The sequence below is a fragment of the Pipra filicauda genome, unplaced genomic scaffold (genome assembly GCF_003945595.2).
Source record: "Pipra filicauda isolate LSUMZ 115617 unplaced genomic scaffold, ASM394559v2 scaffold14_size4853619_pilon, whole genome shotgun sequence".
In the NCBI taxonomy this organism is placed as follows: Eukaryota; Metazoa; Chordata; class Aves; order Passeriformes; family Pipridae; genus Pipra; species Pipra filicauda.
The window spans coordinates 1,055,930-1,082,288 of NW_024103985.1; the positions used below are offsets into that span (position 1 = coordinate 1,055,930).

At 40.4% G+C, this 26,359-nt stretch overlaps 1 long non-coding RNA gene across 1 annotated transcript; it reads right to left on the minus strand.

Moving 5' to 3' along the window:
* Positions 1-961: 961 nt before the first annotated feature.
* Positions 962-26,359, minus strand: LOC113994260. The gene is made up of 3 exons (XR_003542989.2): positions 26,231-26,359; positions 1,652-1,761; positions 962-1,034 (listed from the first exon to the last, which is right to left on the minus strand). It is a non-coding gene; the product is annotated as an uncharacterized LOC113994260 (long non-coding RNA).

The following is a 26,359-nucleotide window of genomic DNA, read 5'->3' on the forward strand; positions in this document are numbered from 1 at the left end:
AGCAATTAGTTGTAGTGGGTGGAAATCACATGCAGATCTGTAAACAAATGGTATGGGGTTACTCTGCACAATCTATCACTGCCAGCTGCAACTTATTCTCTTGGGAGCAGAGGAAACTTAAAGTACTCTCTCCTTAGCAATGGTGTATATTTACTCATCGATATGGATTAGTAACCCAACTGTCTCAGTGTCAAATAGACCAAGTAAATAAAGGAAATAGCCTCCACAATTCCCAGATAATGTTTCTACACCTGAAAAATTCTGGTTTGTTTATGCAAAATGTTCCGTTTAACATTATAATCATCATGAAATTTCACTGAAAAATGCTTGAAAGGAAATGCTTTTATCGGGTTTCCTTTAGCTACAGGAAGAAAACGTATGCTTAAAAGTCTTTCAGAAATTAAGGTTTTGGGTTGATTTCTGAGTGTCAGCTGGAGGTTACCTATTTTCCTCCTTCTCCACTCCAGTAAAATTCTTGGTCAGGGGGAATATTTTGGAAAGAAATTTCTAAACCACATGGCTCTTTCCACTTCTGAGTGAAAATCAACATGGAATTGCCTGAATTTTCTGCAGAGCCCAAGTTCTGAGTTTCAGCTAATGTTAATTAGCCCTTTCAATTATTGAGCCAAATTCAAAGCCTGGTGTAACCCTGCCATGGTAACTGAGCTGCTAAGAGTGGGCTGGACTCTATTCCCTCATCAAGTGAAAGAAACTACATGAAAAATTGTCACTTTTACATCCTAGACTCGACTGTTTTTGCTGTTCCAGGCAAAGTGCGTGACCCGCTATGACTGGAATTGGAAGTAGATCCTGACAGAAGATCCCTGCATGAAAGAATTTCCAGGACCTTCACTCCAGTTTTAGCCCTGGGAAAGAGAGGCACTGCAGGTTACCCACCTGTGATTAAGTGATTCCAGCACCTGCTGAAAGCCTTGCTCAAAACAGGATAAATTTTTAATCCCTCCAAATTGCCTCCGCAGCTGCACAAGGTTTCTCTTTCTTTTCTAAAATATTGATAAGGTGGGAGCAAGATTCTGCAGGGAGAAAAGATCATTATTAAAAATGAAATCTCCGCCTCCTAAGCAGCTACCATTTTATGGGAGTTGTTCATGGATTATCTTAAAAATGTCTGTGTTGGCCATTTTCCTGAGGAGTATCCTGACTTTCCATGGTGATGACATTTGCACCTTCTTGTGGCCTTTGAAAAGCTATGAGAATGCAGGCAAAATGTCTCATGACCATCTTGTAACATAGATCTTAAAGACCACCTCTGCTCTCACTGAGAGTAAATCCAGTATAATAATTTCAAATCTCTCCTAAAGAGCAACATTTCCCCCCTGGTTTGCATTTTCTGCTAATCCCCCGCTTTTCTAGGGTCTGCCTGGCCATGACACAGACATAACAAAGAAGAATTTAACCACTGTTTTCCAGTGTTCCAGGGAAGTAATCTAGGTCTTTATTCTAATCAGAACCTGCAGAGATTTTTTAAATCCTTTTCTCATAATTATTGTTTACAGGTAATACCACAGTAGTATCCAGAATGAATCTGGTTGAGTATTTTCCAACAAAAGGCTGGATTTGATGAGTTTTATATGAAGACTGGCTAAGAGTGGGATGGAATTTCTGGTCAAAACACAGAGCAAAAGCTCACCTGACTATCCCTGAGCTGGAGCTGTAGGAACTGGAACACACACTTGAACTTTGCTTTCCCACACTCAGGAGAGACACTCACGTGAGATACCAGGGATTCTGGTGGAATTTCTGCATGTAAAATATTCAGATGTATTTGGTTCCTTCTGAAACTGACTTCCAATTTCTATAAATTTCTATAAATTTTGAAATATCAAAATAATCTCTGGCACAGCAGAACATCTTCCACACCAGTGCAAACCTACAAGACCCAGGAAGTGCTGGGAATAGCAGTGGGACCGTGCAAAGTGCTACTGAGACACACTCAGAAATCAGCCCCTGCCCCAAAATATTGTCATCCTTGGGTTGTAAGTGGAGAGCAGCCCACCTGACATGGGAGTTTCATCCACACAGAACTGATCCCAGAATTCAGGACCCTGTTCAGTGCCTTTCACACAAAATCATCATTCATTTGCCTTCCACTGACTGGCTGTGTAGTGTCATACCATAAACACCCCTATGGATGGAACCACTGATCTCTAATCTCTAGTTTTGTTCTCTGTTGCACCCTCTTTTAGAGTCAGATTTCTTCTGCTTTATTACTTTGTCAAACAATGCGCTTTTTCTTTCCTTAAAACAAGTTGGGTTTTTTTGTCTCACCGTTGGTGTAACATTTTCAATTGATGGTATTTGAAGAGATCACAGATGGGTGAACAGGCTTGGAGAAACCAAAAAATTATCTTTACCAAAACGTCCAAAATGTGTGAAGCAATCCTGTCTTTATTTTGATGTTACACATAAACATAAGTACTCCCTTTCTAGCAAGCTCACGTCAAATAGAGCTCACTAGAACTCTTTTAATTAAAAACATTGGAAAAACTGTTTTTTTAGCTTTCTGTACAAGTGCTAAAAATTTTTAAATGTCATCTTAGAGTTATCAGATTATCCTCAAAGCTCAACTCTTCTTAGTGTCTTAATTTTAATCCATTCCAATGGTATTTGTATTTCCATAACATAAAACTCCTTGTGATTGCAACTGTACTTCTCATTTATATTTAGAGATTGAGCCATTGAGCCACACTGTGGGTTGCTGAAGCAGGTAAGAACTGAAGTTCTCTTTTAAGAAATGCAGAGAAGGACCAAGCACAGATCCATCAGAAATTTGTCCCTCAGGCCTGGATTTCCAATGGAAATTTCAGTTTCAAGCAACATTTCTTTCAGAAAATGCTGTTCTCTCACTGAACAGCTGAACCATCAAAATGCAGGATATTTTAATTCTGAAATATTGCAATTATGTCTTTGAGAAATGTGGTTCCTTTGCTTTTTTCCTGTTCTCCTCTAGGACTGGAGCTCTCCTGGCCTACATCTTCCAGGACATGGCACAGACACTTGGCAGACACAATTCATTACCCAGCTCTGGTCATGAGCAGAGAGGCCTCATGGGATGTACAACCTGACCCTGGAACAAACACTACAGAGAACAGTAAATTAAGACAGGATGGCAATGCCTATGGGGAACCAGCACTGCAATAAAAGGCATAAAGAAAGTTATATATAAAAATAAAATTAAAATCTAAATAATATAGATAAAATGCATGATTTCAACCTTTCACTGAAAATTCCACGCTTGCAAATGAAGATAAATTCCACTTTCTCACTGCATCCAGGTAAAGATTCCATTTATAATCCCTCATTAACTCAGGAGAAAGTTCAGGACTAGAATTCTGTGAGGGGATTTTGGGTTGTTTTGGATGCATTTCCACTTCATGTTCATGCCTTGCATTCTTAATCTCCTTCCTGCTTTCAAACTGTTGAAAATTAAACTCTGATTTTGAGGACCCCACATTCTGAACCCTGCCCTCAAGGCTCAGCACATCTAACTCAGGCATACATGGCTGTTCAAGTGCCCTTGAGTGACCTCATCTCATGCTGTAACTTCCCTCCCTCTCCTGCTGTCCTAGGTTGCCTGTGGAATTTTCTCTAATCCCCAGCTGCTGTCACCCACGTTTATAACTGAGCAAAAGAATTTCTCACTCCCATCTCCCTACTCTGTTTCCACCTCACAACTTCTCAGATTTAAGCAGAGAGAAAATACCCTGAAAATCAGAAAATCTCTCGAGATCTTTACTAATTGCTGTCAGGTAGCTGAAAATGAGCATAGCAATGGCCATGCCACACAATGAGAATTAACATTCCACCAACTATTGGAAAAAACTGACAGCATAACTCCAAGACAGAGTTATTACTAAAAGCATCCACTATGTGACACAATCCAGTACAATTCCAAGTCTCCTTCACTACTTCTTTTGACTAATTCTGGGCATAATGCTATGATTGCTTGAGCTAATCTAAACGTGGATGGGAAGCCATACCAACAAAAACTGATTATTTTTTTTGTCAGGTTAGTTTTCAGCTGGATCAGCTCTCTGCACCTTCTCACTTGACAGCTGCTCCCACAAGGGAAGGTGTGGGATTGCACAACCAGGGGCAGGAAGACAGAATTCATGGCATCACTCAGTTTTAGCTGCTAGGTAACCATGACTTGGAATTTAGTAGTTGCCTTCCCTTCTTCTTCTGGTTGCATAACAGACCTTTTGAAGTAGGGCTATAGTTTGAGAAGTATTTAAGCTGTTACTGCTAAATTGGCCTGTCTGCTGGCAGAAGTGTCTAGGGTAGCAGGAATGCTGCCAGAACATCATGATGTTGCAGCAAAACACTAACAACATTTATTCAAGACTTGTAAATCACGTTGCAAAGATCATAGCAGGTTTTCTAAATGCTAAACTTCTTGTTAGAGCTGCACTAGCGACTCTATTTCAGATGGAAAATACTAGCAAGAGACTCCTACTCAGCAGAATACTGAGGGAAAATGGCAAGTATATGAACAGTTGTCACTTATGGAGAGGAACATTTCATTTTACCTTAGACCAGGTGAGTGTATTTGTCAGCAGGCTCCAGGAATTGGCTCTGATATTAAAGTAGTCCCTGGTTTGGAATAGCTGGGGTACAGAAGTACTTTATTCTTCTGTAACACCTGATGCTTTGGCTTCTCCACTCTTTGAGCCCAAAGCTTTATTTAATCCACTGTGTGGGCCAAAGGAGAACAATTTCTCTTAGCTCTAGGTCTCTATTATAGCACTGCTGCTCACCCACTTCCCTCAGCTGAGCCTGGGCCAAATGGGTCTGTAATTGGAATCAGAAAAAAGAACATTCAGCTACAGTTAGCAGTGTGTTAATTATTAAAGGCTAAAGGGCCCCACAGTTATTAATATTACAGTGTGACTTTCTCTTCCTCATTTAGGGAGGAGAGGGGACTCTGCAGTGCTGTTTAAGAACTGACAGAGGTAGTAACACAATTTGCTTCCTTCTCCACTGTTGACACAGTCACCAAAGTAACTGTGTCAAACAAAAACAAAAAAGGATGTGCTTGTCTTTATTGCTAAGCTTCCTCAAAGAGTTCACTGCAGCACTTACAAGAACAAAAGCCCAGCTACGTATCCCTGGAGGGAACCTAGGAATTGTGGTTTCCTCTGGGATACCTAGGGGTCCTTCTCTATGCCCTGATCTAAAAAAACATTTATGTACATACTTACTTTGAATATCTCTGTGGAATTCGTCTTGACCTAATTAGGTATCTTGATTTCAGTGAGGTGACTGCATACATTTAAGCAATCTTTGTGTGGAGCTGCAGTGGTTGTGCCACGCAGTCCAGAGGGACACAGGTTGCTCCTAATATCTTACAGAGCCATTACTCACTTCCAATTAGAAAACAAGTATATTTACGGATCCTGACTCCAGATCCTCCAGCCAACATCCCTGTCAGCGGGTTTATTTCCATAGGGCCCCTGTGGATGTCACTCCAAATCCTGCTGCTCTGCACAGTGCAGCTGTGGCAATGTTAACTTGACATGAAGTGGGCAGGCTCTGAGAAGTCTGTAATAACTGCGGTAAGTTTTGCATATGGCAAATACACGGAGAATTTGGGCTTCCTCCAGCAAGACTGGATGAGAAGTCACTATAAATAACTTACCCTGTCTATGAAGAGCAAGCCCATGTTTTGCACATTTGCCACAACAAACAAGACAAGCCACACAGGAATAACTAGTGGGGTTTTTAATTTTGGAAGGCAGAAAAGGGAAGGTGTTCCCTCTCCAATTCACCGAGTGCTCTTTCCCTGTGCCTCCCAGCTCCTGCACTGCCTGTAGTTGTTCTGTAAACACCCATCACTCGACAGCGACAGAGACATTGAGCTGTTCCTAGTTAAACCTCAGCAACTGGATATTTTTAAAAAGCAATAACTACCTGAAATTGCAGCCTCATGTTGGCACCATTTCCTGCCCTGGACAGCTTACAGAGACACCAGAGTGATGAACAGCTGTTCCCAGCAGGATGGAGATGTCCCTCTACAGCACATGTTCTGCTGGGCAGCACTGCCACTCACATAGCACCATGAAACAGCACCTCAAAGCTCGTTCCTTTGTCAAGGAGACCCACTCAGAGCAGATCAAAATACAGATCACTCAGCCCATACGAAATTCAGCCTTTCAGAAACATATTTTTATCTCACATTGAGAGTCAAAGATGATGTTTTTCTTTGGGACAACATTTGAAAGGCTTTTTAAGGTTGTTATTATTATTTTTCAAAAAATATCAAATGTCTTCCCCCCCCCCCACAATGCAAGACCATTTAATTTTTGAGAGTTTAACTCACTAGGATAAAAAAACACTATAAAATTAAGAATTATATTAAATTGTGTATCCATATAAAGTATTAAACTGATTCGCTAAGGGAAAACAAGCTATATTGCAATTATAAAGTCAAACTGAGTAATTTACATTTTTCTCCATTAAAAATTCATGGAGAAGTGACATGTGCCATGAAACGTTTCAATTTCAGTAAAACTGGTGTTTTCAATGGAAAACTTCCATCCAAATAGTTCCGAAGTGTTAAATGGCGCTTTTTTTTTTTTTTTTTAAAAGTTTCCTTGCAACAACAGTGCCACCCGCTGGCTGCTGAGTGTTGGCTGTCACAGGTCCTGCACACAACGCCCTGTGCCAGCTCTGCTTCTCTTGGGAAATAAAAGCGTCCAGGTCGTGTCCTGCATCACCACTGACCAAAACTGAGGAGCTGGCTCTTCTCTTCCAGAGCCCACTAGACAACAGGAGTGTGTTAACCAGCTTGTTACAGCAACCACAGCACTGCAGAGGATGCTGTCTTGCTAATTTTCATCATCATTACTTCACCAGAGGACTGCTGCCTTGTCCCCATCTCCATAACAGAACATGAAAGGTTGCTGGAGTGCCACATGCCAAAAATCAATAGGATATTTTATCTTAATCTCTGCTGATCAGTTACTGACCAAAGCCTTAAATTTTGGGAGAAAACCATAGAATCATTTCTGTTGGGGAAGACCTTTAAGATCACTGAGTCCAACATTAACCCAGCACTGCAAAGTCCACCACTAACCCATGTCCCCGAGAGCCACATCTACACAAACAGCCCAAGGACAAAAATATGGCATCAGCTCAAAGCTCAGTGTCCTCCTGTGACAGTGGATAAGAGAGATGCCCAGACAAAATATGTAGGAAATCAGACAAGTGATTCCATCACTTTTAAGACCTCTGAGCTTCCTCTGGCAGTCGGTGGTTCGATGCCTTCCTCAGTTGGAAACCACCACCAGGCTATTTTCTTTAAAAGCCACTTTTACCTGGCCAATCTCTAATCTCTCATGAATTTTCTTGACACCATTTATACTTTTGGCTTCTAGACCATCCTATGGTACCAAGATCTGCAGTTTAATTACAGATTGTAAAAAAAAAAAAAAAAAAATTTTCCTCATATATTCTGAACCAGCAGTTTGACAATGTCACTGTGAACCTGTGTCTTGTGTTACAAAAAGCAATAAAGTAAAGAATAACTATTCTCTGTGTGCCTTCTCCATCTCCTTCATGACTTTATACATCTCACCTACTCCAGCTCCAGATGGTAAGTTCTGCCCTGTCTAGTTTCTCCCTCTCTGTAAACCAAGCTCTGCCTTTGAGCATCTCTATGCCTTGCATATTTTTGGCACTATCCATGTGTGGTTTGGTGGGAAGTACTGTCCACAGTCTTCCAGGTAGGTGTGGGGGCACCACACATTATAGGGCAGCACAAGTTTTTATTATTAATTCCTACAATTCCTCTGTTTTTATTATTAATTCCTACAATTTTATTTGCCTCCAGCTAGCACTGAGCTGCATTTTTGAAGAGCCACCTTCACAATCACATCAGTATTGTGTTTTGTCCTCTTCTATGCTTTGTGCCAGCAGCGTCAAGCAACCAGCCAGAGCCTGGATTAGGTTCAGGACACTAAAACCTTGATTGCAAAGATGGCCATAAGCTGCAGGCTGCCTACTGTTCCTGAATGAGCCCACTATCATTATTACCTTAATATATTCAAGAAGCAAATATAACCAAAAGCCATTGAATAAGCAGCAGGTCATACTCAGGGCCCAATTCTGCAATAATTTTTAAGCATAGCATTTCCCTGAGTTCAGCTTTAAAGGCTTGGTTCTAAATTCTCATGCTATCAGAGATATCTTTTGCAGTTGTATGGTGATGATCGTTTCCCCAAATCAATCCATTGCATGAGGCAGAGTGCAAGAGTTGCCATGGTTTTAAATGGACTCAGTGTGCTGATGGATGCTTTGTCAATATTTTGTTAACTGACCAAGAAGAACAGGCAGAGTCTCAGGTCTGACAGTGGTTTTCCAAATATTTTCACTGACAGATATTGCTTTGTTCCATTCTCCTGCACTTCAGCAGCCTGTGGGATGCCTGCATCCAGGACATTACAGCCCAGCTTCCTTCCAGTGAAAATGCACTGGGCAAACATTGTGGGCTAGAGGCTCAGTCTGGGGCCACATTCACCCCAGGTGTAAATCTACTGCAGTGGACTTATGTGAGAATGAAATAGGCCGCCTCATTTTATTGATGTAGCTGTTAATATTGTTATTTACAGGTTTCCTTATTTCTGCTTTGATGCTGGGTCAGCTCTTTTTGTTTTTGCTCATTTATATATTTCCTTGTTTACAATAGTTTTGTTAATGTCATGGTAAAGGAAAGTCATACCCAAATGTAAATCAAAATTCTGAAGCAGTTACCCATAAATGTCAGGAGATCTACGAAAGCGTGCAGGTTTCTCTTTTTCTTTCTCACTGTGTTGTGTGTCCTCTCTCTTTCCCTATTTCAGAATCTGTGTCAAACTACAGACACTAATCTGCATTTTGTCTCCCTCCTATAGCTTCCCATATGTGCTATAGCCATTTCTGTGCAGCAGGTCTGCCCTCCACCTCCTCGTGCCAACAGCTCCATAGTCAGACCCAGAATGGTTGACTCTGGAGGAACTCTTCAAAGTTACAACCTCAAGAGTTGCCTCCTCCCACTCCTTCAATCGTATTTAAAATGACTTTGCACAGTGGATTAACTGATTTCCCCTCTCACTTCCAAGTCACAGAGCAAACAGAAATGACAGGCACAGAAACAGGCCTCATAAAACACGAAGCCCCCTTTTCTGCCTTCCCTCTGTACTGCTCCTGTGGCAACTCTGCCCTAGAATCCCTCAGCTCTGCCACTTCCAGCACAGTTTACACACCTGTAAAATACAGCCTGTAAGTCTCATCTGTGTCAGTTATCAGATAAGATCTTATGAGTTGACTCTACAACATTACCATTAATAAATAATTCATGATTAATAGCAGCCACCTGAGATTCAGACTCTATTATGAAAAGCACAGCAAACATTATGAAAACCAATCCTTGCCCTGCAGAGCCTGGCAATCCAGGCAGGCAAATGCTGGAAGACAGAAAATAGAAACTCGGAGTGGGAAAGGATTGTCCGAGAATTTACAGTGTGTCAGCGTTGCAACCCAGCCTTTACCACCACAGTAATCACTGCTTTAGTTCTAGCTGTGACTCAGGGCCTGCTTTTGTTTTCACAGAAAGTCACTTCACATTTTGCTACTGTTTCTGAAAGCAGCAGGACCGAGCTGGAAAGAGTCAACACTGAATGTCTGCCAGTTAATGGGGCTCCACACTTAATAGGAAGTGTTTGGCTCTTAAAAAAATCAAACCTTCAGTTACTGAGTTTATCACACACTTCCCATAACACAGAAGGTGGTTCTGATGTCTCTGCAGAAACTTTGTGTGCCTCTCCTGCGACGTTTTCTCAGAACACAAACATAAAAGAGGGGAGATCTCCCACTGTGGATTGTTTGGCGTGAAGCCTTCACATGTGGGTATTTTTTCTCCCCTATTAATGAGATTCCACTGTCAGGTTTAGGCAGCTCTTTAGATTCATCACATGAAGAAAGGGGACATTTTTGCTGACAGCCCAGATTCTAGCCCGTCTCTTCAAAACTGAAGGCATTAATATTAGATACAAACAGATAGCTCTAACACTCTGCCTGTCACGGGAGCCAACTCCAGTGACATCTTTGGGAGACCCATTACTGTGAGATTCCTCTAAAGCTTCCTATGTCACCCTGAAACATGGAGGCAAATTGCTTGGTAGCATCCACCCAGAGGAAGAGGCCTCTAAAGACAACCTTTGGGGCATCAGTTTGGATTTGTTCTCTCCATAAATCAGGAAAGGTAGTAGCCTTTTCACCCAGGGCAGTGTTAGAGGAGCATATTCCTCTCACAAAAAATAAATCATTCAGAAAGAGGCAGATACAAAAGAATCGATCATTGCCAGTAGATAAAACTAAGTAATGCTTCAGAGTTCTACAGTAAGAGCATCACCACCTGTCAGTTCCTTGGCTGATCCATCAGCCTGTTTGGATACTAGCTCATATAAATCCTGTCTTTTCCCCTCCTTCTCCTCCCCTCACCCTAATAAAAGTGCAGCCTTTTATTCCTACAACTAATTCTTTTGGTTCACAATATGAAGTAGCTTTGTCCACAGTGGAAGTGGTCCTTGACTACTCCAAACCAGGCCAGGTCCTGTCTGGAGAAGGGCAAGATGACACTGGCATCAACAGTGAAAGGACAGGGTGGTCAAGCACCAGGTGGGAGCTGTGCCCATGCCTGTTTGAACTATTCCTGCAGATGCAGAAATGGATTCCCAGGCAAGAGATGGGAGTGTGGTTCTCCCTCATTATTAATAGCAGAGACAGGTAATTATCTCACTATCTGCAGGCTGGGAAACAACAAACCAGATTCTGAAATGTGTTCAGCGCTTACAGCTGGGGTCAGGTTTCTCAAAAGAGCTCTTCATCTTTTCAAGTGCTAAAATAAGTGACTAGCTTCTCATAAAGGAATGCCAGAAGATTATTTCCAATTAAAGATCAGGAGCAACATGCAAAAAACCTGCCCCAAAATCTTCAGAAAAGAACTCCTTTTCAGACATAGATATAACTATAAAAAAATGTACCAAAATGCAACCATTCCTCCAGGATCACAGTGGTCTAAGTCAGGAAGTGGATTTAGTATGTCAAAGATAGAAAGATTTTGCAGGAAATAAATTCAATTAAATCATTATTTTTGAATAAAATCTAAAATGAAGAAAAAATAGTTTTTATATTAGGTGAGCCAGACAGGAAGAATTGGCTGTATAAATATATAAAAAGCAGATAAAGTGTAACTTTCAGGAATCCGAGAGCCATTTGTCCCTACCAAGTTTCACAGTCACCTTCAACCAGTAAAAGTTTCTAATTTTGATCCAATAAAAATCTGTATTTAATTGGAAGCACTCCTCTGTCAGCTCTGTCATAGGAAGCTCAACACAGATTTTCAGGCCATTACAGAGAGCATAAATGGTGATGCTTAGGTACTGCCTTTGAATCTAGGTCCTTCAATTTGGTTTTATTTCCCTCTTTAAAATTAATGATATATTCCACATGTCTGTGGAATAATGAGAAGTTAAGTGAAGAATATAGCTATTTCTAACTATTCAGTTGTTCTAGAGATTCAAACCATCCATCTTCCCATAATTGCTATGATGGTAAATAGTTATTTAAAAATACTGTGTTGACTTTCGCTACTATCAGCTTGCATGGCTATATTTATTTCAGGTACTTAAGGAAGTTGAGTGTATTATAAGCACAGGACAGCCCTGCTCTGGGTCCAGAAAGAAAAGGCTGCTGCTGGTTGGCAGGCAGGCAGGATCAGGCCTGGGAGATTTCCAGGCTGGTTATGCAAAAAAAAAAAATAGTAAAAAAAAAGACTCCTTGCCATTGTACCTGCTTGAGAAAAGCTCTGTCTGGCTCCAGTAGGGAGGACAATACTGAATAATCATGTTGAAAATGGAGCCTTATATAATCATCACATCCACTTAGCTGATCAGCCACAGGACCTGTTAGTGCTCTCTCCCATTAGTGCAACAGCGAATGAAACCTGCCCTAAATTAGGTACCAACAGCATTTGTTTAACAGTTCCTTAGGACTAACAAGAGAGGAACAGTGTTTAAAATTGTGGTAAAATCACACATTCCTGAAAAATATTGAGGGGGAAAAAAAGGAAAAAGCTATCTTGTTGTGATAACAAGAAAAATTAACTCCTTTCTGACAAATTATATGCTACTGTTCAGCTTGGCACTAACCAAGGCTTTGAAAGCACATAATGTAATTACTCTAACACAATGATTAGCCAGTAATTAGCACTGGCCTATCTTACATTAGAATCCCAGCTTTTTGTAATACGTTTTTATCTTTACCTACATTCATTTAGGACAAAAGCTGAGACACGCACATCATGGCAAATAATTAGGGCATGGATTTCAGCTTAGTTCTGTGCAACAGTGCACTACAGTCCAATAACTGCAGTAGAATTTAATGTATAACATAAGGGCTAATTCACATTATCTATGTGCTAATTATTCATTTGTTTCTTTACCATTTAATTAAGAAGCTAACTGTTATATACTGCCATCAGTGGGCAAACTGAGGTTCCCTTATTCCATGGAACAATGCTTCAGGCCGTGTATGCCAGACACCACTCCATAAATCTGGAAGACTCTTTGTTCCTGCAGATGAGGAGGGGCAGGCAGGAGATTCAAATGTGATTCAATCTGTGATTCAATCATTGCACCAGGGCAACACCACCTCTGACACTGAAGCACCTCAGGGCTGAAAAAATATTTGTGATGCTAAGGAGTGAAAAGAGGACAATCTCAGTTACTTCCATGTTTTGAAGGGACAGAATGGAACGGAGGACAGTAGAGAATCTGTCCCCTTCCACAGCAGCAGTTTCACTATCACTAAGAGAAAATTTCACATTCTAACAGAATAAATCTTTGACTTGGACAAACTACAGTGGTTCCATCAAATTTGCAAAATGACTTAACCACAGTCTCAGATTTCAAAGTCACAGGCATGCACTGTGGTCACAGAATTTGTCCTTCTGTGTGTCCCTGCTGTAAAGTCTTTCCCAATTTTGTCTTTCAGCGGGTACAAAATATTCTGCCTAGAAATAAATACAGCATATTGACAGTTGGTTAATCCCACCAAGACCTGGCATTGCAAGTCCCTCAGGGTTAGGCCTGCTGTATTACTATTCTGTACCATTTCTAACCTCTGACCCTTCCCAATTCGAGAAAACACAACCAAGAAATGAACTTTCCTCTTGTTTATCAGAAATAGCACAAAACACTTGGACCAACATGTGGGAGCATCATGGTGGGGCTAGACTGTGACCATACACACAGGGCCAGACTGAGAGCTGTTTGCTGGGAGCTCATATAAATTTCTGTTTGTTGAAGTGGGAGAAGACAACGTTGGAACGTGGCACTGCCCAAATCTCCCCACAACACAAACGTGCAGTTTGGTGTGAGGGTGGCACGTGGTATCTGAGATAATCCCCACATTACTTCCAATGCTTTACTACTGCAGCCCTTTCCAATTGGTTTTCAGAGCATTGCATAAACATTTTTGCTAAACCAATCAAGCTCCTGGCTCAAACATTCTGTCCTTACTCGGCTGTTCTTCCCTTCTCTTCTTCAGTATGTGGGTCACAGATGCTCAACTCTTCGTGGTTCTGTTACCCATGTGACTGACTGTAAGCAATGAAACTTAGGATAAAACCTTGGCAGATCCTATTAATACACAAGGTGACAAGAATTCGTGACCTAGAAGAGGATCTATCATTTGCTGGCAAACTCTTCAAAACGCCTCATCCTCCTAATGTAGCTCCTCTCTAAGAATAGAGCAGTGCTGAAAACAAGATCTGTCAATTTGCTTCTCCTGCATTCCTGGTATGAGTTTGAAATCCAGAAGCGTGGCTCCCAAAGCACCACTCCATTGCAGCCACCAGGATGGCCACCTCCTTGTGACAGGAACTGAGCATCCACAGGAAAAACTAATGTAAGACACGCTAATAGTGACAATAATGAGCTCAGCTGGCAAAGAACATTTTTGTTCCACATGCTAAGGGCCATCAAATCACATATAACTGCAGGAAAGTGATTGGAATTTATTTCTGAGGAAGTGTTTTAATATTTGACATTAGGAGTTTCTATTATGGTGCTGAAGAAAACATTTTCACTGTCGTAAAAAATGACACTTCTGATGAGAGTCTTTAATTTCCATTCTGTCTGTTTTGTGTTTATCTCCACAAACAGCAGGCACATTGTTCATTCATCCCGTGTTACGTTTTTTCTGAAACATTTTTTCTTGAACAATAAAATGTCTGATAAGGGGGAGAAAAAATTACACTGTGGTTTCACTATAGCGTATTGTTGCCCTTGAAGAACAAGAATAAACCTTCCTCCCAGAACTTTGCCATCAAGAGACCCAAGTCATTACAGGAAAAAAAACATGCTGTCCTTATGCAGAAAAAAATATGTTAATTGTATTGCTAAGAATGTTGCTCCTTTTATTACTTTGCAAACACCACCACACAAAATCAAGTTGTTATCTTTTGTGTGAGGCTGGCTCAATTTTTTTTGGAAATTACTACTGGAAAATGTGCAAGATTTCAGGCACTTCATAAGGACAAACAATAATGACATTCCAGACAATTATACTGCCTCCAAATCAATTTGAGATGCTCCTGTCCAAATGGTTTCTAGGATTCTACCCATTGTTGCAGAAACCCAAGTTCCTACAATGACTGCCAATTAAACACATGGTGAGCCAACAGCCTGTCCATCCTCCCTGCACACAGTGTGTCCTGATCACACAGGAACTGAGGCTGGAGCATCACCAAGCACTTGTGCTCTGCATTAACCTTTCACTGACTTCAACAGGTGAGTTGTTGCTCAGAATTTGGCTCCTGGACTCCATATGGGGTAAAGTATCTTACTTTATTATTAATCACCTTCTATCAGTGCTCTAATCCTTCAACTGCCTAACTCTACTCTTTACCATTTCTGCATTAATTTTGACCAACAGAGTGAAACTGGTGTGAAGAAAAGATACATTATATATGCATACACACACACTTGGCTAGGCAAGTACTAAATAATACAGTAATATAGTGATTACACGACTACTGACTTTGGAGACACTTTCTCAGGGTAAATTGAGATACCAAAGGTGGAGCTTATCTGTTAGAAGGCAGATATTCTGTCCATCCAAAATACCAGGTGCCTTTGCAAGTGGTTGTCAGAGAATAAAAGTGAACTGCTTTCCCCCAGACTCCTCAGCCCTTTTTAAAGCCTTGGTTTGTGCTTTACTGGTCACTGTCAAGAAGATCAGCCTGAAAAGTTCTCACTCTCAGATTGCAGCAGTGGGAAGTGTTCTGCTCACTCTGCAAGGAGGTGGTGAGAAATATCAGCAGCTCCCAAAAAACACATTTGCAAATTATGGTCTGGCTCTAGTACAGCTCAGGCACAGCAACATTTTCTTGTTGCAGTCCATTTAGCATGACACTGCAAGCTGTAGGAAAACAGGCCTTGAAAGTTCATTATCATCAGGATCCAGCTAAAAAATATTTGGAACAGATCCTGAAATAATTACAAGAGAATGTGAATAATATTACAATCAACAGGAACAGGCTGGTGAAGGATTTCTTTTGTGCTCACCTCTAGAAGAAGAGATATGAGCCTTTTCTGAAAAATAACATCAGCCTTCAAAATCTGCCAAATGATATTATGAAAAATTAAATCTGAGATTCTCATTCAGACATTATTAAAGCAAATATATACATCCCTCTCTCTACATGGGAGTCACTGTCTCATTCCCAATGGTGACACTTCTCTGGTACATCGTTTTTCATCTATCTTGACATTGCTCATTGCTTTAAAGATGACTGGCATCTAAAATACAGCCCAGTTAATCTCACTAAATTTTACCCTATCCATTCATCGCACAGCATTGTTTAATGAAATCTGTACTTTTTTTAGCAGCACTGCAAACCCATGACTGATGAAGTCTTATTGGAGTCTTAGCACTGCAACACATGGTGGTGAATGCTAAACAGCGAATAGGTGAGGAGGAGAATGGGATTTTGCTTTTCAAGGGCCACACTCCTGTTTTATTTCCCTGGGAGAACGCAGTCACTGGGAGAAACTGCAGGAGTTTTTCTTTCAGTACAAGCTGGAAGGACCCAGCTCCTGGCTGTGTGAAGCAAACCACATTGGCATAGTGTCAAATGGTGCAGAGAGCCCGATGTCCTTCTGTAACCTCCTATACAGGCTCATAAAATAAAGGCAGAGGACCCCTGAGCCAGCATTCTCTTTTCTGTTTAGTATTGGAGTGGAGAAAGCAACCTTGAGGAGTGGTGAAGGGAGATAGAATTTCCTTTTCTTTGCTGATATTGTATTTTAACCTTGTAATGCTGACTTAGGACAGACTGTTTTAAGGTTCATGATGAGATACTGCTCTGGGTGGTGACAGCATCTGGGGATCATGGCAGAGGGTAAAACCTCTTTCTTCCTCTCCTCTCATCATGCTCTAACCAGAAATTCACAAGTATGGTTCTTGTTCTCAGGACTGTGCCTATCATTTGATGGTCTGAGAGATAACTAATAAATGTTTGTGATCAGGAATTAATCACTGAAAACACAAACAGTGTTTGACAAATTGGGAAATTATGCAGGGTATTTCCAAATACACAGAAAACCAAAGTTCAGTGGATTAACATGCTTGAGTCCTTTAGCTCAGTTGGAAACCTCTGCTTTTGGTCACCGTTTCTTCCATGTACCCACAGCCACTGCACTGTGAACACAGACCTTTGTCCTGTGCAGTCATGGCCAGCACAGAATTCCAGTGAACAGACAGATAAATGCTGTGGATGGCAAATACTCAACACAAGTTTAACCACAGGAATCAAGGTAAACTACTACCTGTCTCATGATATAGCCACTGATTTATGTCATTCTTAAACCTGGGACATGGAGCTATTTATAAACAGCAATTTACTTACCAATTCTAAGAGCCAAGACCTATTTGGTCTATTATGAAGTGCTCTTCCTGACTTAGGGTCAGAAATCTATGTATAGGCTCAAATTTATACTGTATTTGTAGGTATATTATATTTGTATATATGTTGTTTACTTCCCCTACCATTTTCTATTAGAAAAAAGGAAAAAGGAAATTCAGAAAGTGTTCCTGTCATTGCAGTCAAAGACTCAGAAGAATAACAGAAAAGCAAATCTAAGGGAAAAATACAACTGAAGAAAACTGGTCTAAAGGTTCAAATAAGTATTAGCCAGGTTGCTTTGCTGTGGTTCAGATGATAAACCAACCTGCAGTGGAGCAGGAAGGAAGTGATGATGGATGCTGTGTCTGCAGTTGGGTCCAGCAGCACTGAGGCTGTTTGGCTTTCTGTCCAGATCGGAGGATGGATGGTTCAGTGCTCCATCCACGTGGGGCAGTTCACATGCAGAGCCAGTGAGAGCTCACAGACTGACAGAACTGAACCCTGCCAGGCAGCCAGTGAAAAGCTCTTTTGGACAACACTTTGGAGAGTGACAGCTGGTGTAATCCAGTGGGGTGAGAATGATTTATATCATCTAAAGACCTGGCTCATCATGTTCATAATTTTTGAAAGCATTTACAAGAGCTATCAAACAGTATGGCAGGCCACTGAGCAGGGCTTTGGTGTTCCAAATGCTCTTTCCAGAAGGAAGCAGTAACAGAACATAGAGTGTGATGCATTCACTCCTCAGTAAATATTAACAATTAAAGGTACACTGTGAAGTTTTACTAATTTTTCAAAAAATGTATCAGTTCACAACACAATCCATCACTTAAGATCTAAATCCCTTGGCAAGAAATCAATGCAGCATGAGTCATGACCTTGAATACATCAATCTCTTATAAGGAACAGGAGAAATTGTGGTAATACTTGCTTAAATAATTCCAATGCTGTGGTGCACTTTTAAAGCCAGGGGCTCTTGTGCTGAATCCCATAATTAAAGAACAGGCATCTTTTTTTGATCTGGTCTTAACTACACACAAAACAGACCCCTGTGTACACTGCAGCCTGGGACTCTGCTCTGCTGATCACTGCAGCCATGGAGCATAAAGAGTAAGCAATGAGGAGGGACCCCCATTCCATCAACACACCTGGCAAAACACACCAGTCTCACTTACCAAAAATGCCTCTGAAAGGCAGAGATGGCTCAAAGCCAGGCATGACATATCAGGGAAGATATAAACAAGTAATGCCTTGTTTTCTTAGTTGTTTCAACTTAGGGACACAGGTTTTTCTACTCAACATTAAAGAGATACCATGATTTTCCACCCAGTTTCTCTGTTTGTTAAGGCATTCAAAAAACCCCCACCCTGTTGAAATCAGTTGCCAACTTCTATCTCCTCATTTTTCCTGCTATGGCCTGTATATCCATACAGGCACTGGCAGGTGCCTCCAAAAGAACTGAGAATAATCAGGCACCTATTCCCACACCAGGCTGAGAGCTGGGGAGTGGTCAGACACTTGTGCCCTTAATTTCAGCAGCAGCACAAACACACTGGCTGAACAAGAAGGGTCAGGCTTGGGAGTTTCAGTTTCCCACGCTGAACTACTTGTTGCCAAGGCATTGTATATCTTCATTCCATGTCCAGCCTTAGGTATCGACAGCTACCTCCACACATTCTGAATGCTTAAGTTGCCCCCTGGCTACGGTAAATGCCAAGGAGGCCCTGCAAGGGCAGCCAAGTGCCACTATCCAGCTGGCTGAAATACTTTTATTTTAAATAAATTAACTGGCTGCCTTCCACAGAGGCAGGGGAGGGTGGCCACTCGAATGCTCTCTGCCCTCAATCTTTTTGTGTGTGTGTGTTCAGTTCTGGATGGCTGTTCCATGAGACTTCAGTCACTCCGGCTCGATGACAGCTGTACAATAACACAGCTAAATGGATATGGGTATGGATGAAGGATGCCAAGGAATTAGATTTGTATTTCAGAGGTGGAACTTTTAAGGCCAAATTTGTAAGCTTGTAACTGCAAACATTACTGGAAAAAAAGGAAGATCTTTTTCCAGTAACACTGGGAGAAGGCAAGAAAACACTGCTTGAGGAAAGAACTGGGAACTGGACTTCTGAGGATCTGCAGCTGATCAGTCTGGCAATCCTGAGCACATTACTGGACCTCTGTCTCACACTTCTCTCTAAGTGTTCACACCTACTTGACAAGCGTTACCCTTTGCAGGAAGTTTTGAGTTTCTTAAGTAATGGAGTTTTTATTAGTGCAAAGTAACTTCAACAACTTTATTACATTTTTTCCCCATCTCTGCCAATTGTTGGCTGCCTCTAGTATAGATTCCTTGAATATCTTGAAGAGCTGCTAAAGAGAATCTGGCCATTTGCTGCTCTTGTTATGGCTGTGTATCAGTGATAAACATTCAAAGAGTATTTTATAAATTGTGGCCGTGGAAGGTAATTTTCTACAGTATGGTTGAGATAAAAGGCAATGATGACTATAATGCATTTCTCTAAGTAAATATAAATCATAGCAGCTGTTTTGGTGTTTGGCTTAACTGTTTCCCAACTTCTGTTTGCTAACTCCTGCAGCAAAGTTCTGTGTTTCTACTTGGATTAAACCTATATAGGAGGCCTCACCAGAGTGAGTTAATTCTCTCATACATTATTTACATCACGGTGGGTTTTTGGGTTCCTTGATATTTTTTAATTTTTTATTATTTAACACAAGAATATAAGACCTGTCCTAGTGAATAAAAAGAAAACTAAGTTACCTCAGATAAAAATTGGGACACCTTCCAACATTCTTTTTAAAAATTATTTATGAATTTAAATTGAACCCCTTAATATATGCTATTGCCAAGATGAAAAGTTATGCCAGGGGAGATGTCCAGAGACATTCACTCTCCTTTCTCCCCTCTTCTCATAGCACCAGATATATTTCTTTTTCCCCTCGAAGACAGAAATTAATATCACGCACATATAGTAATGGAAACAAGAACTAGGATATGAACTGGAGACATTTTGGCCTCCAAACAATAACTTCTCTGGACGAGCTAAATGCCTTTGACTCAGGCAATAGAACATTTCTATCTATAGAGGATAATCATACCCTCCAGCACAAACGATAACAGATGTTATGTGTGAGCTGGGAAAGAAGACAACAGGAAGGTGGACCCATCAAATTACATTACTTCAATACACTGGTTAGCTGTTAGGTTGGAAAAAAAAGGGGCCAAACTCTACACATGATTTGAACTGTGTATTTCTGAAAGTCACAACTCTTGAAGAAGAGGTGGGATTAGTGTTTTGTTAGAGAGGCACTGGCACACACTACTCATTTCCTCCATTGGGCTCCCATCCCTCCATCCCTATTCACAGGGACCCAGTTTTGCAACAAATAATGGCTGAAATACTATTTTTGTGATAGACCTAAAACCTAAATGCCAGTTGGACTGAACTTGAATAGAAGCTGAATTTCAACTTAAGTTGCCTAATGTCATGAATTATATTCACTTTTTTTTTTTTTTTTTTTTTAAATCAGGACAGCTAGAAAATAAAGACCTAAACAAATGAAATCAGTTTTAAAAAGTTTTTCAAAAATAAGTTTTACTATTCCTACCCTTTCCCACCCTATAAAGACTATGAGCTGCTAGAAGAAAGAACAGTTACAGCTTGATTTTATATAGATACAGATTCCAAATCCTGGCACCAAATCCTTAATAATGAAGAAGAATTTTACTTCTGCTTAAAATAGATTGAAAAGGATTGTTCTGGTTATAGAGTCCTTTCCAAATTCATTTAAAAAAAGAAAAAGTTTCACATGGTCTTATAAAAATACACAGTCCTATCCAGTGGAATGACAGCAGCTGTTTTGTACTTCAGAGGATGGTTGATATTCAAATACAGCATTCTACAGGTTCAAGGATCAAAATTCCCTTCACAGAAGAAATTTACCTGGACAACATGTAGAAAATATTGTGGCAACATTATCAAATTTTGGGGCACATTTTGCCCTCAGTTATACATGTCTGAAACTCATACGGGCCTATGGCTTACCGTGTTCCTTTAAAAATCCACCAAATAAATCCCTTTATGAATATCTGCCACAAATACACTGGTACTGTCAGACCTTTGTGGGAAGGTCTTCATAAATTGTCACACTTAAAGGTTGAGATGCCACCATATCAGTTACCTTTTTATGAACTCATGAGCTTATAGACACCCTCAAGGAAATAAAAGTCTTTCTATTTGCTAACAGGAGCAGAGAAAGAAGAAAGGAAGACCATTTTAAAAAAATCCACATTTTTCAAATAAAAGGAAAAATCAACTATTTCAATTGAAATTCATATTTTTAAAGTCCTCATTTGTCTTCCTCCTCCTCTCTTTGCTCTTCTGAGCCTGTTAAATAAATCTGCAAGCAGTGTTGAAATGCTATTAAGAACAGGGCAACAGTGTGTTCACTATGAAAGATGAAACAAAAGCAATAAGGCTAAAAAAAAGTAGCAAAGAAGCTCCAGGGTAGAGAACTGGAAGAACTTTCAAATGTGAGGTTATTTCAGCACTATAACAAATTGGCTGGAGAGTGTGTGGACTCTTCACCTTTGCAGAGCCTTAAGAACAGGAAAGAAAAACACTTCTCTCAATGGGTGCAGGGTAATTTATTCTGCCATAAGCATTGTCTAAAAAAGACCTCTTGACATCTATAAAGCTTTCAGGCCCAGAATGTGGTCAAAGACGACATTTGAGCCTCTTCCATGAAAACCAATGTCAGCAGTAGTGTCATTTAAACCTGACTTTAAAAGCTGAAAGTAACAAAAAGGAGGCCAAGATAATTTCTTCTGGTGTGAATTATGACTGAGTGATTCTGAATTGAAACCTTGACAGCTCTAAGAAATACAGAAAAGTGAAAAATAAAATAAAAATCTAATTCTCTCTGGCCTCCCCAGCACCCCATGGAAAGCAGTTGAGTTTGTCCAGAGAAGTATGTGCAAAGTACTCAGACACAGAACATTTCTGTTTAAATATCAAGGAAAACAAAGCTTGCAAGAAAGAAGCAAGTCCTTTTAACTTATTCAGATTTTGACACGCTATTTTTTGAAACACTTTCCCTCATCCAAAACAATGCAATTGGATAGGAAAACATGAAAAATTGTATATTAGCCAAGTGAGAATGCTCTTTCTTTTTTTTTCCACTTAAAAATAACTTTCCAGAATGAGATGTATTCCATTTTCTATTAAAACATCTACTATTTGAAAAGGTTAGGCTCAAAACAAAATTCCTCAATATAACTGAAATGTTAAGCTTTTTTTTTTTAATCAGAATGCTGTACAGTGGCATCAAAAATAAACTGGTTTTTTTTTCAGAAACTAAGAAAGCTCCTAGGAAGTAGAAAAGCCACTTTATATACAATTCTGCTTTAAAAGGGACAGAATTAAAATCTTATTTTCCCCAAGAGTCTTCAACTTCTATTTGAGGATGTTGCAAATCTAGCAGTTCTCCAGTTTTCATCTTTTTTTTTTTTTTTTTCTAAAATAAATAGGAGAGGATCAGACCTCGATTTCTATCATACAAAACAAGCCTTAGAGAATGCAATACTATTTGCAGGGTAGATATCAGAAACCTTCTGTTTGCATTTGTAATTCTGTACCAGTAGCACCATTTTCACAAACAATGTGATGGAATACATTGTTCATAACAGAACTCTGGGCTGTTGCCTCAGTGCTACGAGGAATCTCCTCTGGACAAGCCTTACTGATCACTCTGACAAGAATTACAACTCCTAACACTTCCAGGGAAGTCATGACCTTCTAATACCTCAGAAGTGAGGTATTAGATATCCCATCCCTTATTACTTCAATCAAGAATTGTATTTTGACTTAAACACCTTCCACTGATGTAGGGTCAAAAGCTGTGGCAGCAGCAAGCTCTGGCCATGCAGCCTGGCTTGAAACAGAATTTAATAAGCGGGAACTGCAGAAGAACAAGCTGAAGACACAAAGTTCTGGAGCTGGAGGTTGTAGCAACCTCTGCTTCTTCAGGATGGAGCACTGGGGTCCTACCAGTTTAACACCATTCAGCTCCTGAGTGGTGAGAAGAATGGAGGTATTTTACCATCTTTGTCAGGTGCCTCCCCTGGGATGCTACTGGGAGATTATTTTGTGGAGAAAATGATTCAGCTCCACTGATGTCCTGCAACTTTGGCAATTGATACCAATAGCATATTTTAGCCACAATTTCTTGCACGTGTTCCTCAAAATGATGAGTTCTGCATTTTTCCAGCTTAAAATAAAAATTATTTGGTTGAATTGCAGAGGCAAGATACCCAGTTGTACACAGGGCTTTCAAATGAGTTTTGCTTGAGTGAGATGTGTAAGGGCCAGTCTCGCTGCATTTCATTCACTTAGAATGCATTTGTTGATCATAATAGATAATTGTGATGCCAGGATTACATCAGTTGTCGCAATTTGGATGGAGTCCACCTCTCCTTTCATGGACTGAAATGTGTGAAATTCAATTGCTCTGGTGAAGTCTTAATTTTATACCAATTTACTTACAAACACTGAAAGGAAAATAAAATTTAAAATGTGCAAAAGATTAAAGCACTCTTGTGCTAATGAGAGCCATCTGCTTATTTCTTTCCTTTTTAAAGCATTTTCAATAGGTGGAAATGAAAGACTTCAGACACATTTTCATGTCTTGAGTTTCAGCAACAAAAAAATAAAAACACAGACTCATCATCTTCAGTCAGAAACTCGCACTAAGAAAATAAGCCTCATCCCAGCTTGCCAGTTGCTTCAGGGCCAACTTTAATTGCACTACTGATGTGCAAGTGCTGTTGCCCCCCACCAGGGTTGTTCTCCCTGTCCAGAATGCCCTTGTTTTGCCTGTGTCCCCGTGAGTGAATGGCCTGCTCTCATCACAGATCGGTCACTGTGTGTAGCTCAGTATTTAGAGGGTGACCAGTATCAGCTGGGGCACAGCAGCCAGTCCATCTCTCAACTCTTGGCAAGCTGGGGCTCTGCCACTGCAGTCTTGTGGCACCAGTCTTTGGAATGTCATCATCAGTATATTCCAGAGCCAGAAGGTTTGTCCAGAGCAGTCCATATACAGTTTTAATATACAAGCACCATAGCACACACACACACACACACACATATATATAGAACATAAACCCTCCCATATATATAGAATATAAACCCCCCCAGCACAGTCCAGAGGACAAGGGTCACATCAGGCCATGTTTAAGTGGAACAGAATGAATCCACTGAATACAAAGTCTGGCAGAGGAAAGAAATTGCACATCAGTAGACCACTGGAGCTCTGGCCTACAGAGCAAACTAATATATTAATTGGCAATTCACCACTTCAAACTGTTTTCAAATGCCAACCATACATTAGACATCTATATAGAGAGATTTACTGCACTGTTTGGAATTGCATCACAGTAGATAAATGCTTAACATTCAGCCAAAGGTGTCTCTAATCAGATACATGCTGCAAAATGACATAAGTCTTAGCAATCAACTGATCAAGCAAAAAATTACTAATCTTTTGAGGAGGGGTTATTTTACAGTGAGATCAGTCACCTCTTCCTGGTATAATTTAATGAGTAGTGAAAACAGGAGTGATGAGCTGGTGACAACCACCTGGAGAGCTGCAAAAGCAATACCATTACTGTGTGAGTTCACTACTTAAACAGATAGCCAACACTCAGAGAAAAATAAAGACAATTTGAAATGTTATCTCATGTATAGAGGATCTGTTCTATCCCTACTGGATTTCTTTTTTTGATTTCGAAAAACACCGAAGATGGATAGATTAATGAAGATTTGGGGTCTCTTAAGAATCCTTATGTTTTATAACAGATGATACCTATGTACAACTGGAGTTTTAGACTGTTGACACAAAGTTCCCAATGTCTTGTAATTAGAGCAGCATCTGTGCTCAATGCCCATCTGCTGATATTCAGGGAGAATGACTAGAATGTTTCCTGGCCTTTAAAGGCCCATTTCCCACACAAAGCCATTTGGACAGTATCGTGATACTCTCTAAGGACTGACAACACAGTGACATTTTCTAAGGGCTGCATATCAATGTTGGAAGGAGAGAGGGATCCAGGATTCTTGGACAATGCTTGTCACATGTTATTCACTTGGCTGCAGTCATTGGCTCTTGCCATGTTTGTTAGTATCTACAAAAAACCCCAACTCCCTCCTATAAGGCATGCCAGGGTGGGCTGCAAGCAAACAGCTCACTTCAGTTTACATGCAAGTACTGACCTTTGGCATAAGTTTACTCCTATTGAAAGCTTTGTTGGGACTTGAAGGGCTAAGAGAAAGTTCTGTTTTTAAGAATTACGGTTGAAACAAGAATGGAAGAAGAGAACATAAGCACACACAAGAAGTCAAGAACCCAGCCCAGGCTGAAATCCACCTTCCCCCAGTGCTGAGCCAACAGTTCAACCACAGGACTCTGCCCATGTTTTGCAAATCACAGGTATGAAAAATCAGAGGAGCCGAAGGAAGTATTTTGAAACATATACTTTGACAAGAACTAAACTAGGCAGAGTGTGAAAGACTTGCATTTTGCTGAAGTAGAACCCACATTTGGCCAAACTAAGATTTTACTCCACTGACACTACGGGATATAACCAACTAACAATGATGGATGGATTTGCAGCCGTGGCCCACTCTGTGAGGTGTGAGTGACAAGTGAACAAGCACCTGGGGCAGAAGTCAGATGAATAAAATTACTGAAGTCTTAAAGTATGCAGATTATGAAAACCCCCTCAAATACTTAATACTTGCAGTAACTTTTCACCTTCTATTTTTTTTTCTTCCTTTTATTCAACTTGGCACGAACGGCTGCCTAATAAATTAACACACCCTTGATTTGACAAGCTTTTCCCCAGTTGCATTACAATGTCAAGTACCAGGGCCACTGCCTTCAGCATAGCCTTGACCATTTGTCATTTTCTTATAATTAATTACAGCTGTCTCAACCAAGGCTGTACAGGAATGATAAGACTATTATGCAGCTTTCAACGTCCGTTGTCTATGGGATTTTCACTCTCTTCATTGTTCTCCAGGGGGCCACTGTCCAGTGTTTTGGATATGAAATTAATTTTATCTTTAATAGGAATCCAAAGCCCATTTTCTTGCATAACTTAAACTTCTTTTTTTAATTCATATTTTGTTAATGGCTCATGTGGTAAAGAATGCAACATATTCTGGCCTCAGAACATGCAGTACTTACCCCTGCTGTTCTGGATCACCACTGACTTGAGTCACACTCCAGAATTTTGCAGAACACACGTTGGTATTTCAAAACTTGCTTCTTATCTGAGCCAGAATACTTTTCTCCTTTAGGGTTCCCATGCAAGAG